At 35.1% G+C, this 15988-nt stretch overlaps 1 protein-coding gene across 11 annotated transcripts in view; it reads right to left on the bottom strand.

Annotated features, from left to right (window-relative positions):
* Positions 1–15988, bottom strand: part of TANC2 (tetratricopeptide repeat, ankyrin repeat and coiled-coil containing 2) — a 440902-nt gene that overhangs the window by 388831 nt on the left and 36083 nt on the right. For 3 of the 11 annotated variants that reach the window (XM_005584627.4, XM_074020067.1, XM_074020068.1), the window contains exon 1: positions 9176–9302. The exons of the other annotated variants lie outside the window; for them this stretch is intronic. The gene's annotated coding sequence lies outside the window, so the exon portion shown is untranslated. Of the gene's footprint in view, positions 1–9175; positions 9303–15988 lie in introns of those variants that run through there. 11 annotated transcript variants of the gene reach the window in all.

Genomic DNA, 15988 nt, shown 5'->3' with positions numbered 1-15988 from the left:
TGATCCTCTCCCTCCTCCCACCCTTCACCCTCAAGTAGGCCCCAGGGTCTGTCTGTTGTTTCTCTCTTTGTCTCCATGTGTACTCATCACTTAGCTCCCACTTACAAGAGAGAACATGTAGTACTTGGTTTTCTGTTCCTGCATCAGTTTGCTGAGGATAATGGCCTCCAGCTCCAATGGAGCAGAATATAGAGCCCAGAAATAAGGCTGCACACATACAACCATCTGATCTTCAACAAAGCTTACAAAAACAAGCAATGGTGAAGAGACTCCCTATTCAATAAATGGTACTGGGATAATTGGCTAGCCATACGAAGAAGACTGAAACTGGACCCCTTCCTTATACCATATACAAAACTCAAATCAAGATGGATTAAAGACGTAAATGTATAACCACCCTACTTAGTACTTCATTAATTCCAGGTCTAGAGCTAGATAGAGGGAAACATGAACAGTCAGAAGTGAAATTGTCTAACCCTTTTTGTTTTTTCAAAAATCAAATAAGGTGTTCTCAAACTGGAGTTCTGCAGTAATTCTCAATTCTCAACCCAAATATTTATGTTTTACTTGATGGAGTTCAGGACATGATACCTCAAAATATGGCACCCTGGCATTTAACAGAACAGAAGCAGAAAGATCACTCTCACCCTCCCCTTGCACTTCTTCCTAAAGCAGATTCCTAAAACCTAGAAAGGATTTTTTAATCTTCTCCTAAAGCAGGTCATAAGACCCTCATTCAAGAGGTGTCCTGCCTATCCCTGGAGGAAAGAAACATCTTTATCTCTGAAGACAGAGGCATACAGAAAAGAATCTTAATAAAAAGTCTTGCTAAGTTCCCCCACACCCCATCCCCAGTTTACTACCATAAAATTACACTTTTTAAAAATCCAATCACACTTCTTCACAGCTATCCACTTCTTCGTCAAATCTAACATTAAAAATACACAGATTTACCCATTTCTTCAGGTCTTCATTTCCTTATGAAGGCTCCAGTGCCACGTAAAATTCATTAAGTAAATTTGTATGCTTTATTCATTGTTAACAAATCTGTCTTTTGTTTTAGGGGTCTCCGTCATGAACCTAGTGATGAACGAAGAAAAGATATTTTTCTTCCTCTACATACTTTTAAATTCATTATTTCACTAGGAAGCCCCTATTCATTTATTTGTATATAAATTGGAAAAGTCTGTCTATATAACAACTGCCTTTTTGAAACATCCACTTGGATGTCTCAAATATACTTCAAACTCAAAATATTGAAATATGAAATTCTAAACTTCCTTTCATCCCTTCAAACCTGATCCTCTCCATCAGAGCTCCCCATCTCAATGAATTCATCATCAAATATTGATTTTCTCTCCTAAATGTCTCTTGAATCCATCCACTTGTCTCCATCTCCAACCTGCATCCACTCCTATGTCCATTCTCTTCTCAACATATATCCACAAATAGCTGAGTAATCATTTAGAAATGCAAATCTAACAGTTACCTCACTTTATACTTAGAATGCTTAAATGTTCTCCCATCAGAAGATATAATATTGAACATGATCTGTAAGGTTCTACTTTTCCAGCTTCATTTCTAATTGGATCTACTTTTGTTTTTCTAATATTGGCTTTCTTTCAGTTTCTGATCTCTATCTTCAGATGTCTAAAGCAGGCACCTGAAAAACAACTACTGTATACCTGAGGAGTAAGGAAGGATAAAACAGTTTTCACCTAAAATCCCTGCCTTCGTATATGAGGAAGTAAAAATTTCAAAAGACATTAGTAATAGGCTATTTTTATTTTACGTCACATGGTTCACAAGAAACCTCTTACTCCCTATTTAGAATGATAGCTACTGATTGACTAAAAATCAGATCTCCCCATCTCCATTTCACTTCCAAGAAAAAAACACGACCTTTCTGTTTTGACTGATAAATTTAAATATATAGACACTCACTGGAAAATCAAAGCAATACAAAGCCAAATAATCATATATTATGCAAATATTCCTCAAATTTGTTTTTTCAAATAAATTATACTTTATTCATCCCATTATGCCTAAAATCTTTACTGGTTATATATAAATTTTTTTTAAAGTACTTAGCATAATACCATGCACTTGTGGGTACCTAATCTGTACTATATTACTTGATTATAATAATAATGGCAACGAAACTAGAAATTTGAGATCAAAATATGTTAAAGAATTTATTAAAGGCCGAGTATGGTGGCTCTCAGCACTTTGGGAGGCCAAGGCAGGTGGATCACCTGAGGTCAGGAGTTCGAGACCAGCCTGGCCAACACGATGAAACTCTGTCTATACAAAAATTAGCCAAGTGTTGTGGTGAGCGCCTATAATCTTAGCTACTCAGGAGGCTGCAACAGAAGAATCACTTGAATCCAAAAGATGGAGGATGCAGTGAGCTGAGATGGTGCCACTGCACTCCAGCAGCCTGGGCAACAAGAGTGAAACTCCATCTCAAAAAAAAAAAAAAAAAAGAGTTGGGTGTGGTGGCACACACTTGTAGTCCCAGCTACTTAGAAGGCTGAGGCAGGAGAATCGCTTAAACCCAGGAGGTGGAGGTTGCAGTGAGCCAAGATCACACCACTGCACTCCAGCCTGGGCAACAGAGCGTGACTCTGTCTCCAAAAAAAAAAAGAATTTATTAAAGATAACAGTGTTACCTTTGTACATGCAATATGCAAAATTTAAAAACAATATTCCTTTCCCTAAACTTATCATTAGAAAAGTTCTTGAGTGTTACATTTTGTATTTTTCTCCCAAGGAACTAGGAAAAGTGAATACAATGATTAAGTAGTTGGATAATGGGAATTATTACGACCAAAGAGAATGCAGAAATATTTAATCAAAGAATAAAGAGAGAAGCCAGGCATGATCGTGTGTGCCTATAGTCCCAGCTACTTGGAAGGCTAATATGGGAAAATTACTTGAGCCCAGGAGTTCGAGACCAGCTTAGGCAATATAGTGAGACTCCCATCTCTACTTTCTAAAAATAATTTTTTAAATAAAAAGAATATGGAAAGAACTGAATAAAAGAACCCAGAAAAGACTCATATGCAAATATAAGAGATTCTTAGTACATGAGAAAGCTGGGATGATAAATCACTGGAGAAAGAAAAGGGTATTCAACAACAAATATGGTGGGGAAAACTGGCTTTCTCCACATGAGAAAAAAAAAATTAGACCCTTTTCTCATACCATAATCCTCTTACCAAAACAATAAAAAAAAAAAAAGGAAAAAAAACCCAAATGTATTAAAAATATGGAAGTGAAAAAACAAAACTTCAAAGCTATTTCAAGAAAATACAGAAGAATGTATTTGTGGTCTCTGAGTAAAGAAAGATTCCTGAAATAACATGTAGTATAACAAAGAATGATAGATTTGAATAAATTAAAATTTTAAACTTCTATTTAACAGAAGTTTGGAGTTTCAGTCCTAAAACCAAAGGCCACGTTTTAAGACAGAGTACAGACTGACAGAAGGTATCTGTTATAAATATCACAGGCTAAGGATCAATCTAAAATAAGGGTCTGCAAACTTTTTCTATAAAGAGAGTAAATATTTTAGGCTTTGCAGACCATATGCTCTCTGTCATGACTACTCAACTCTGCCATTGTGGTGCGAAAGCAGGCACAGACAATATGTAAATAAAGAAGTGCATCTGTATCCCACTAAAACTATTCAAGGACACTGAGATTTGAATTTTCTGTAATGTTCATAGGTTGTAACATTTTATTCTCCTTTAATTTTTTTCAGAATGATTGGAAAATAAATGGAAAAACCATCCTTAGCTCACAGGCCACACAAAAACAGGGGACAGGCTGGATTTGACCTATGGGCTACAGTTGCTGAACCTGTCCAGAATCCATAAAGAACCCCTATAAATCAGTAAGAAAAAGACAATCCAACAGAAAGATGTATAAAGGATATAAAGAGGTTATTAACAAATGAGGAACTCTAAAGGCCTATAAAACATATGAAAAGATGTTCAGCCTCACTAGAAATTAAGGAAACAAATTAAATCACTAGAACATTACCTTTCTCCTACCACACTGAGAAAAAGGAAGAAATCTGACCATATGACTATTGGATAGGAGGAAAAAAAAAACCTCTCAAACACTTCTAAGAATATAAATTGGGAAAGTGACAAAGTAGTGAAATCATGTAGTAAAAGTAATAATGCAAATAACCTACATTTGCAAGTCCATTTCTAGGTACAGTTCCTAGAAAAACTAACGTGCAGGTAAGGATATTCACTGGAACATTATTTGTGATCACACATACAAAAAACCAGAAAACTCAAATTCATATTAGGAGGGAAATGGATGGAAGAAATGGGCTCATAAAATAGAGTACTATACAATACATAAAAGAAACAAACTAGGTTTCTAACAAGAGCAGAAAAGCAAGTTGCAGAATGATATAGAGGAAATGATACCATCTATTATATTTTAAAACACACAATACTAAACTAAAAATCCTTCATGGATACATTTATACTGGGAATTTTCATCTCTGATAAAGGAGATTCAAACATTAATATTTTTAAACCAAATTCTAAATCTGTCTGGTCTATATATTATCTATGTCTGTGTGCATCTGTGTTGGGATATAGTTAAAGCAAAGGGAACTAGTAAGAAACCAAGCCATGTTTTATTTGGAAAACTAATGGAAGGTACTTATTAGAAAAATCAGATGAACATTTAAGAAAATTCATTCTTACAGCAAAATAGAGAATGAACTGAAGGGTACTGAGATTGGAGACACAATAATTTAAGTGACATGAGATTCTGAAGAAATGAGAATGAAGAAGTAAAGAGAAGACAAAGGTCAGAAATACACAAAAGTTTTATCATCTGGACTTGATGACTGATAGATGTTGGCAGCCATTTGGGGGAGAGAAAACTTAATATATTTTTCCAACTGCTTCCTATATATACTTTTACTATGGGTATATAAAATTGCTTTTAGAACTGTACATCTGCATTAGTTGATGATGATAATGGCCATCAGCTACAGCTGAATGATTGAAAAGGGATTTTTGAAAACAAAACATCAGTTAAAGCAATTTTGAAAGATGTAGCAGAAAGGTTTTCTCTGCTTTGCAGTTTCTGCCAGAACATATATATAATGTATGCTTCTGAGGGCTAAAGATACTGTTGAATACTAATACAGCTTAATCTTCAATTACTAGAGGAAAAGATGATGAAAGAGTTCAAAGTACACTAGTACAAGTCCCGACTCCACCATTTACTGTGTGACTTTGGTCAAGTCACTTAACTTCTTGCTCTCTGCCTCAGTTTTTTCATTGTTAAATGAGTAAAATAATAGAATTTATTTCACGAGGTTGTGGAAATTAAATCAGCATAATTATGTACGGCTTTATATATGTATATATATGGGTTTATAATTATGTATGGGTTTATATATGTGTATGTGTGTGAATACTAAACACACACGTTTGTGATTATTATTTGTACATCAATTACTGGGAACCCATTAAGTGATGAGGCATTATACTATGTGCTAGAGAACTGGCATAACAAATTTACATTTTTGCCCTCTTGAAGTACATAGCCTTTACAATGTGAGAGATAGATATGTGAATGTATGTGCTGTCTTCAATCTACCTAATTAATTCCCGAAGCTATTTCTCAATCTAACCAAGCCTATCAACAATTTTCATGTCCATGTAATCTTTCAACAATTGCTAAAAATCAATGGAAACAGGTTATGGCTATACAGAGAAAAGTCTTTTCTAAAATACAAATAGTTTTATGAACAGGTCTTTAATAGAAAAAAATAAAATAAAATACAGATCTATGGATGTTGTTACTTTATAAACTACATTTTCATTTTTATCTCTAAGTTTTCTAGTTATTCTATGTCTTCCATCCTTAATATAGGCTAGTCTAGAAGATTAAAAAATACATAAAACTCCCAGGAACTTATCTCTCAATTCCACCTCCCCATTCCAAGAATGTAACAAATTCTTCACTGTTAATTTCTTCTACCCTTAACCACACTGTGAATCTGAAAGATTCATAAACAATACCCTCAGAAACTACTTGGGTCTTAAAATTATAAAGACAATGATAGCTAAATAAATACTAATGAGATTTTTATTGCTTAGTTGAAAATGAATTAGTGTATTTGTAGTGTAAAACCTTTTGTTTTCATGCTGTAATCGAGTATTTTTTAATAAAATGTTTATTGTCAAAAACAGCTCATACAACAGTCATTCCCTCATCATCTTACTTTTTAACACTCTTTCAACAAAAGATATCTTAAATGCATCCAGCTCTCTATTGCAAATTTACAGTAGTAATCCTTGCCAGCCATTTTGTTTTCAGCTTGTAACACTTGCAGCCAGCTGCCTTCAGCCTGACTCTATTAGCATATTGGATAATTTAGAAAATAAGCACAGAAACAGAACCTATAAAATATAGTGGACTTTTATCAGATATATCTATATATGTTTTCTTTAATATGCTTTATTTTATGATGCTTCTTTACTTCCTTTCAATATTATTCATTCTCTTAATGTAAATGCTCACTCCTGCTCACAATAACTTTCCCTCCCTTAGATCCTATAATTGAAGTTGACCTATTACGGTTTAAATATAAGAATTTTCAAATTTTAGTAGAATAAACTACAGGCATATTTTAAATATTTTCTGTAAATGCAGAGAAAAGTTGCATATTTGGAAAAGTTGCATATTTGGTACTATAATTTGCAACTATATTCCAGCAGACTATCTAGCCAAGAATAACAAACACGTAAAAGCTAACATACATTATTCTCACATCTCAAGGGTATTTCTAATAGCTAGGAGACAGCAAACAATTCTCCACCTGTTCTGACTTGCAGTATCCTGCTGTTTGAGCGTCAATAACAATGTGCCCTCACCAAGCATCACTAAAGTCTTAGATGACAAATTATCTAATGCAATTTTAATATGATGGGAAAGGGTGGGACCAAAGAGTTAGTATGAGTGTCCTGTTCTTCAGAGCTCTTTTCCATCTCATCCATCTCCTTCCCCCAACAAGTCCCACTCATTCATATTTCATAAATGTTCTGAAATTATGTTATTCATTAACCCAGTCTATCAGTTAACATAAAACTCTTTTTAGAGAGACTCTTGTAGTTCATTACAGAATACTACTTAGAAAGTTCATTAACTTGATAGAATATAACACTCCCTTTAAGTAACACCAAGCAAAGCAAAAAAATAAAAATAAAAAAAGAGGCTGAAAAAAAAAGTTCAGTGATTAAGATTATTGAAGTGCTTTAGTGACTTCATTTTCTCTTCCAAACCCCTTCCCTTCTCCAAGGCATTTTTGTTTTTATGTGATACTAACCACTCAGGCTGCTGTAGAAGCCTCTGGTTAGAATGGATTTCGAGGCTGCTGTATCTTGTGAGGAACCAATCAGATTTCTTTGTTTCATCTGCAACATTCCATCAGGGTTATATAACATTTTAGATCCATGAAACATTTCAATAATATAGTATATTTCAATCTGTAGTTAGTTATTGTCAATAAACTTGACATTAAAAAAATCTCATTCTTTTGAGTTATTTGATAAAATCAAAGAAATATAGTACAAATGAGAGATTTGTTTTTAATATTTTTTTCTTTTTGGGGAGAACACAGAATTTGCTTTGGCTATAAAAAGAGTTTCTGAAAATATACAATATGAGTACTATGGAGACTACTAGGATTAATGTTTACTCCTTATTATTTTTGTCTACAGTAAGGTAGGTAAGGTAATCCAACACAGTGGCAGACAGCCAGCCATACAGTTGTTAATTCTTATCACATACAAAATGTCTTTAGCATGGAATAAAACATTATACATTTCTAAGCGCAGGCTGAATCCCTGGCAAATCTTTTAAAAGCACAGAAAAATTAAGTCAAGTATTTAAAATGTTTGGACAAATATTTTCTCAAATAAGAAAATCTGAACTCTGAATGTCATACTCCAATTTACTACCCACAACACTAACCAAAATAATATACCAGCAGCATTTTTAGCTATATGATTAGAATACTTGCATTACACTTGTAGTGGAACCATACACATATTCTCTCTCTCTCTGCCAGAGATAAATGCTGCATAACTTAAATACTGCTCTTCTGTGCTATTAATACAGCAACTCAGATATTCAAAAACATATTAAGCTGAAATCTGTGAATCTAGTAGTTTCTCTCTTTTTACAACTCAAAGGCATCCCACAGATGATGGTTACAAATCAGCACAGGATTAAAATAGTGCCCCCCAACACATGAAAAGCTGAATCTGCTGGGTGTGGCTTAAGTAAACATCTTGTCTCAACTGGACAGCTCCCCAGTAACACAGCCACAGAAACCCAAAATATGTGAGTACATAAGTAAAGTGCTTCTTGGGAGGGGGTGGGAAACTAAGCCTCCATGTTTCATCTATGCTTGATGCTCAATTGTTTCTATACTGTACTTCTGAAATGACAGTGCCTTGAGTCAATGCTGAACATTGTTCAAGAAACCAAGGACAGAGAAATGTTACTTGTCCTACTTCCTCTCCTTTATTTTATGCTCCCTGTCTACAACATGGCTGTTCTTACAAACATTTTGCTTTCATAGAAGAGGTAATCATTTAAATCATGACTATGTGCAATGCGAACTCACACTGCATTACAGTCATCAATAAAATATGAAGTGCCAACTCCAGGGTTCATTCTACTGATTTTCCATATCTCACCACAGAATGTGCTACTAATGTTTTCTGCTATTATAAAATGAACAATATAGGGAAAGAGACATTGGCAGGAGCTGCGACAAATGTACAACAGAGAAAATATAAAGACTAGAAGTGCTTACTTTTAAAAAATCCAGTATTAATAGATATAACCTTCACAAACACCTATCTATATAGACACACACATTACACGTTTAGTATAAATATAAATGTTTAAAACTACCATGCATGCATCTAGTAATGTTATAAATACAATATACCTGAACCTCTTTATATAGAGGGCATGAAGATTTTAGAACTACAACAGTTTCATTCTTACTGGCCAGAATCAAATATTAAAACAGCTGAAGACATCTGACATACTGAACCACATCCAAGCCTTTAATCTTGTTAACAATTTTCTCTCCTGTTCACTGTAGCAAACTCACCTCTGGATCATATTGACGGTTATTTTTTTCCCAAGCCCTGTACATGCTGCACCATTTTGTTTGTCTTCTGGACAGTGGAGAAATCGGCAGAAGAGCAGTGAAGGAGTGTACTGGAGTCAGCAGAGTCAGTGCCAGCCTCCTACTGCAGTCTGTATATTGAACGCACTCAAACCCACAGGTGCCTACGTAAAATCCTCCAGCTGCAGCCTGCAACTTAATGTTTCTTTCAGCAGTAAATCTGTATGCTACTTTCACTTTGCTTTAATCCAACAAAAGGACAGAATGCACAACAGTATGCCAGATGATTTTGCAAAAAATACTTATATAGACATTGTCTCTATTAAGTAGCCAAAAATAAATGAATTTTTTAATCATGAAGATTCAGAAGAACAATCACCAAAAGAGAAATGTATTTCTAACATTTCTAAAATTCTAAACTGATAATTTTTTCAAGAAAATTTAACATTAAAGACTAACACATGATATGTCTTAATTTTCTCACCTAAATAGCTTATGAAAGTAATTTTTTACACACCATAGGTAAATCATGTATAAATGCATAAACAGGCTTTCCTCCCATACCTTTCATCAACAGATAATTCATTTATTAGGAGGAAATGTGGAACTTATCTGATAAAAAGGCAAAGTGAATCTAAATAAATCAATGCTCACTCAATAAATGACAGAGAAAACAAGAAAGAGAGGCTCACAGTCCTTTCACATAAACTTCAAACACATACACTCTTATCCACCAGAATTAAAAAATTGGAAGAAACCTTGAAAAAGACAACTCTAAAACTTTGATTTTTCAGATTAACAAATTAAGGACAGAGAGATTAAGGCTAAAGTACCTTTCCCAAGGTCATAAAGCTATTCTATAGCAGAGCCTGGTCTTTTAAATACACCTTTTTAGTAAATACTTAATAACTACTGAAACTCACTCAAGATTAAACAGTAACCTGAATATTGCTATAACTATTGAAGTCTATAGTTTAAAAAATTTATGAAAAAGAAATATCCAAGCCCAAATAACTAAACAGGTGAATTCTACCAAACATTTAAAGAAATAACACAAATTCTACAATTTCTTCCAGAAAACAGAAGAGCAGAAAATACTCCCAACTCATTTTATGAAGACAGGATTACTCAAATGTCAAACCAGATAAAGACATTACCAAAAAAGAATACTACACACCAAAATCCCTTTAGGAACATAGAAACAAAGATCCTCAACAAAATATTAGAAAATAAAATCCAGTAATGTAGAAAAAGAACAACAAACTATGAGTGGGTGGGGTTTATCCTGGAAATGCTAGACTAGTTTAGTATTTGAAAATCATTCAGTGTAATCTACCATACTAATGGTTCAAAGAAGAAAAATCACATGATCTTATTACTTGATCAGAGAAAAAGTATTTTTTAAAAAAATTAGCACTGGAAGAAAACTAGGAAAGTAGGAATACAGGGGAACTACTTCAACTTGATAAAGAACATCCATAAAATAGCTACAGCTAGCATCATATTTATTTGTCAAAAACAACGTTTCCCCCCACCAACGCTCAGGAAACAAGGCAAGAACACCACTCCCACCACTCTTAGCCATCATTGTACTAGAAGTGCTAGCCAGTGCCATAAAATGAGAAAAAGAATAAAGAGCATACAAACTGGAAAGGAACAAATAAAACTCTCGCTATTATCAACAGACATTATTGTCCACTTAAAAGATTCAAAGGAACCTACTAAAAAACAAAAACAAAAAACATCTATTAGAAGTAATAAGTTAGTTCAGCAAAGTTATACGATACAAAGTAAAAAAAAAATCATATACCTATGTTTTATTTTATTTTTTGAGATGGAGTCTCGGTCTGTCACACAGCTGGAGCACAGTGGTGCAATCTCAGCTCACTGCAACCTCCGCCTCCCGGTTCAAGCAATTCTCCTGCCTCAGCCTCCCGAGTAGCTGGGATTACAGGTGCCCACCGGCTTGCCTGGCTAATTTTCGTATTTTTCGTAGACATAGAGGTTTACCATGTTGGCCAGACTGGTCTTGAACTCAGTCCCGAGTAGCTGGGATTACAGGTGCCTGCCAGCATGCCTGGCTAATTTTTGTATTTTTCGTAGAGACAGAGTTTTACCATGTTGGCCAGACTGGTCTTGACCTCAGGTGATCCGCCTGCCTCAGCCTCCTACAGTGCTGAGATTACAAGCATGAGCCACCACGCCCAGTCTATATATATATATGTGTGTGTGTGTGTGTGTGTGTGTGTGTGTGTGTGTGTGTGTGTGTGTGTGTATGTTTTAAATATTACCAATGTACAATAAGAAACCAAAATTTTAAAAACAAGAGTTCACCCACCCCCTTATCTGTGATTTCTCTTTCCATGGTTTCAGCTACCTACAGTCAACTGCAGTCTGAAAATATTAAATGGAAAATCCAAGAAATTACCAATTCATGTTTTAAATTACACCCCATACTGAGTGGTGTGAATCTCACGTCATCCTGCCCAGGATGTAAATCATCCCTTCCAGCATATCCACTGCTGTATACCATACCTGCCATTAGTAACTTCCGGCATATCCATGCTGTATACCCTACCTGCCTGTTAGTCGTTTGGATATGCTCATTAGTGATCTTGGTTATCAGATCAACAGATCACAAGAAGAAGGATGAATAAAGTACAATAAGATATTCTGCGAGAAAAGATCACATTCATATTTGTTATAATATATAGATATAATAATTGTTCTATTTGACTATTGTTATTGTTGTGAATATCTTACTATGCGTAATTTATAAATTAAACTTTATCATAGGTACATATGTATGTGTAAGAAAAGACATAAGTATATATAGGGTTTGGGGCTATCCGCAGTTTTAGGAATCCACTGGGGGCTGTGGTGTGTATCCTCTGTGGACAAGAGGCGACTACTATACCACTAGCTCAAAAAAAATACTTATGTATTTTATGTGTAAGTCTAATGAAACATGTACGAGATCTATATGCTGGAAACTACCAAATGCTGATGAAAAATATCAAGGAAGAACTAAACAAATGGAAAGACGTAACGTGTTCATGTACTAAAAGAAGACCCCACATGGAAAAAATGTTCTATCCCAGTTGATCTATAGATTTAATGTAATTCCACCCAAAATCCCAGAAGGATCTTTTTATAGATAGACAAGATGATTCTAAAATTTATATGGAAAAGCAAAGGATCTAAAATAGCTATGACAATTTTGAAAAAGAACAAAGTTGGAAGAATTATACTACCCTATTTTAAGACTTACTATAAAGCTACAGTAATCAAGACAGTGCAGTACTGGCAAAAGGATACAAAGAGATCAGTTAACAGAACAGAGAGTGCAGAAATAGACCCAAATAAATATGGCCAATTGATTTTTAACAACAGTGCAAAAGCTACTCAAAGGATAAAGTGTAGTCTTTTCAACAATGGTGTTAGAACAATTACATAACCATACGAAAAACCAAACAAACATATCAACCTTAGCCTCACACTTTATATATAAAAAAAAAAATCATACATCTACATATAAAACTTTTAGAAGAAACACAGGAGAAATCTTTATGACCTGTGATTAGCCAAAGAGTTTTTAAATATGATAGTAAAAACATGAACCATTAAAAAAAGATAAATGAACTTTATCAAACACTGTTAAGAGAATAAACAAAGCAAGCAAAACACATATCCAACAGAAGATTTGTATATAGAATACACAATGAACTCTTAAATTTCACCAATGAGAAAACAAACAACCAAATAAAACATGGGCAAAAGATCTGATGACACTTCACCATAGAGGATACATGGAAGACAAGCACATGAAAAGATGTTCATTAGCCATCAGAGAAATGCCAATTAAAACTACAATGAAACACCACTACACATAGAATAGCTAAAATTTTTTACAATTGACAATACCAAGTGCTACCAAGGGGGTGGAGCAGTTGGAACTCTTATATGTTGCTGGTGGGAATGAAAAGGGTACAGCTACTCTGGAAAACTGCTTGGAAGTTCCTTATGTAGTTAAACATACACCTAGCATAAGATCCAACAATCCTACTTCCTAGGCATCAGCCCTACAGATATGAAAACTTATGTTCACATAAAAACCGATACATGAATGTCTGTAGTGGCTCTATTCATAATCACCTAAAATTGGAAATAATCTGAATGGTCTTCAGTGGGTGAACAGATAAGCAAACAATACATCCATACAATGGCACACCACTCAGCAATAAAAAGGAACACTCACTAGTACTTTCTGACACAACAATTCAGATGAATCTCAAAGGCATTATGCCAAGTGAAAGAAGCCAGTCTTCCAAGGTCATATACAGGCATACCTCAGAGATTTTGCTGGTTCCATTCCAGACCACTGCAAGAAAATGAAGATCGCAATAATGCAAGTCACACAAATTTCTTGGTTGCCCAGTGCAGACAAAAGTTATGTTTATGATATACTATAGTCCACTAACTTTGTATTGTTTGTAATAGCATTATATCTAAAAAGAAATATATATAACTTTATTTAAAAATACTTTCTTGCTAAAAAATGTTATCATCTGAGCCTTCAGCAAGTTGGGATCTTTTTGCTGGTGGAGGGTCTTTATGTTGACGGATGCTGACTGATTAGAGTGGTAGTTTCTGAAGGCTGGCGTGGTTGTGACAATTTCTGAAAATAAGACAACAAATGAAGTTTGCCACCTCAAATAACTCAGATAACTCTTCCTTTCATGAAAGATTTCTCTGTAGCACATGATACTATTTGATGGCATTTTACTTAGAATTTCTTTCAAAATTGAAGTCAATCCTTTCAAACCCTGGCACTGTTTTATCAACTAGGTTTACGAAATATTCTAAATTATTTGCTGTCATTTCAACAATGTTCACAGCATCTTCACCAGGCATAGATTCCATCTCAAGAAACCACTTTCTCTGCACATCTGTAAGTAACTTCTCATCCATTCAAGTTTTATCATGAGATTACTGCAATTCAGTGCATCTTCAGGCTTTATTTTGAATTCTAGTTCTCTTACTATTTCCACACATCGACAGTTACTTCCTCTAACGAAGTCTTCAAAGCTGTCCACGAGGGTTGGAATCAACTTCTTCCAAACTTCTGTTAATGCTGACGTTTTGACCTCCTCCCATGAATCGTAAATGTTCTTAATGGTATCTAGAATGGTGAATCCTTTCCAGAATTTCAATTTACTTTGCCTAGATCCATCAGAGGAATCACTATCTATGGCAGCTATACCCTTGCAAAATGTATTTCTTAAATAATATGACTTGAAAGTCAAAATGTACTCCTTGATCCATGGCTGAAGAACGAATGTTGTGTTTGCAGGCATGAGAATAACATTAATCTCCTTGAACGTTTCCATCAGAGCACTTGGGTGACCAGATGCACTGTCAATGGGCAGGATTATTTTGAATGTTATCTTTGTTTCTGTGCAGTAGATCTCAACGGTGGGCCTAAAATATTTGGTAAACCATGCTGTAAAACAGATATGCTGTCATCCAGGCTTTATTGTTCCATTTATAGAGCACAGGTAGAGTAGATTTAGCATCATTCTTTAGGACCCTAGAAGTCTGGAAATGGTAAATGAGCACTGGCTTCAATTTAAAGTCAGCAGCTACATTAACCCCTAACAAGAGTCAGCCTATTCTTCAAAGTTTGGAACCCAGGCACTGACTTCTCTCTAGCGATGAAGTCCTAGACGGCATCTTCTTCCTATACAAAGCAGTTTCATCTACATTGAAAATCTGTTATTTAGTGTAACCATGTTCACAGCTCATTGGTTTCCCAGGTGAAGGATAGGGGAAAAGAGTGACCAGAAACAAGTATCACGATGTAACCTGTAAGGTGATGTATGCTAATTGTGGTGGTAGCTACACATTTACACATGTGTGAAAATTCATAAAACTGCACACCAAGATTAAAAAGTAAATTATACATTATAGTTTTTAAAAACTTCAGTTACCAATGCATGGCCATGACTTCCAATTCTCTCTTCCTCTGCCCTCTCCTGTGGGTCCATAACCCAAATATCTCATGTCCTCTGGATAACCCATCATCACCTCAAATTTCACATTTCACAAAATGAATTCATTACATTTCCCCCCAAACCTCAAATGAAGAGCACCACCATTCACCCAGTCACTTAAGCCAGAAACTTCCTTTATAAACAGGTGTTGTCCTTGAATGTAAGTTCTGTGTTATAGCATTATGACATAGGAAACATATATTTGGTTCTGCCTCCCATCCCCAGTTCCTGACATGGTTTTAGAGCTCCTAAAACCATTATAGTTTCCTAAAACTCTTACAGTATTGGGATGATAAGAGCATCTTTTATTATAATACTTGATCTTAGTCCTCCAGTAATAGACACAAGAAGTACTAAGAGCCTTGGTATTTTACTACCAGGAGAGATAAGAGTGTCTTTTTGTATGCTAATGAGATTACTGGTGGCTGAAAGCTCCAGAATAGCATCAGGATGGGGGATGATTGCCAGAGGAACCAATCATGTGATCAAGGGAAACTTTCAGCTCCACCCACCCTAACTCTGGGAAAGGGAAAAGGACTGGAGATTGAGCTCAATCACCAATGGCCAATGATTTAATCAATCATGCCTACATAATGAAGCCTCCATAAAAACCCTAAACAATGGGGTTCACAGAGCTGCTGGGTCAGTGAGCCTCATGTCAGGAGAGTGGGGTACCCCAATTCCACAGGAGCAGAGCTTCTGTGCTCAGATCTTATCCTATGTACTTCTTCATCTGGCTGTT

This window comes from Macaca fascicularis, chromosome 16, assembly GCF_037993035.2.
Source record: "Macaca fascicularis isolate 582-1 chromosome 16, T2T-MFA8v1.1".
NCBI lineage: Eukaryota > Metazoa > Chordata > Mammalia > Primates > Cercopithecidae > Macaca > Macaca fascicularis.
Note: the sequence above shows the minus strand (reverse complement) of the source record. Positions and strands in the feature narration are given on the sequence as shown.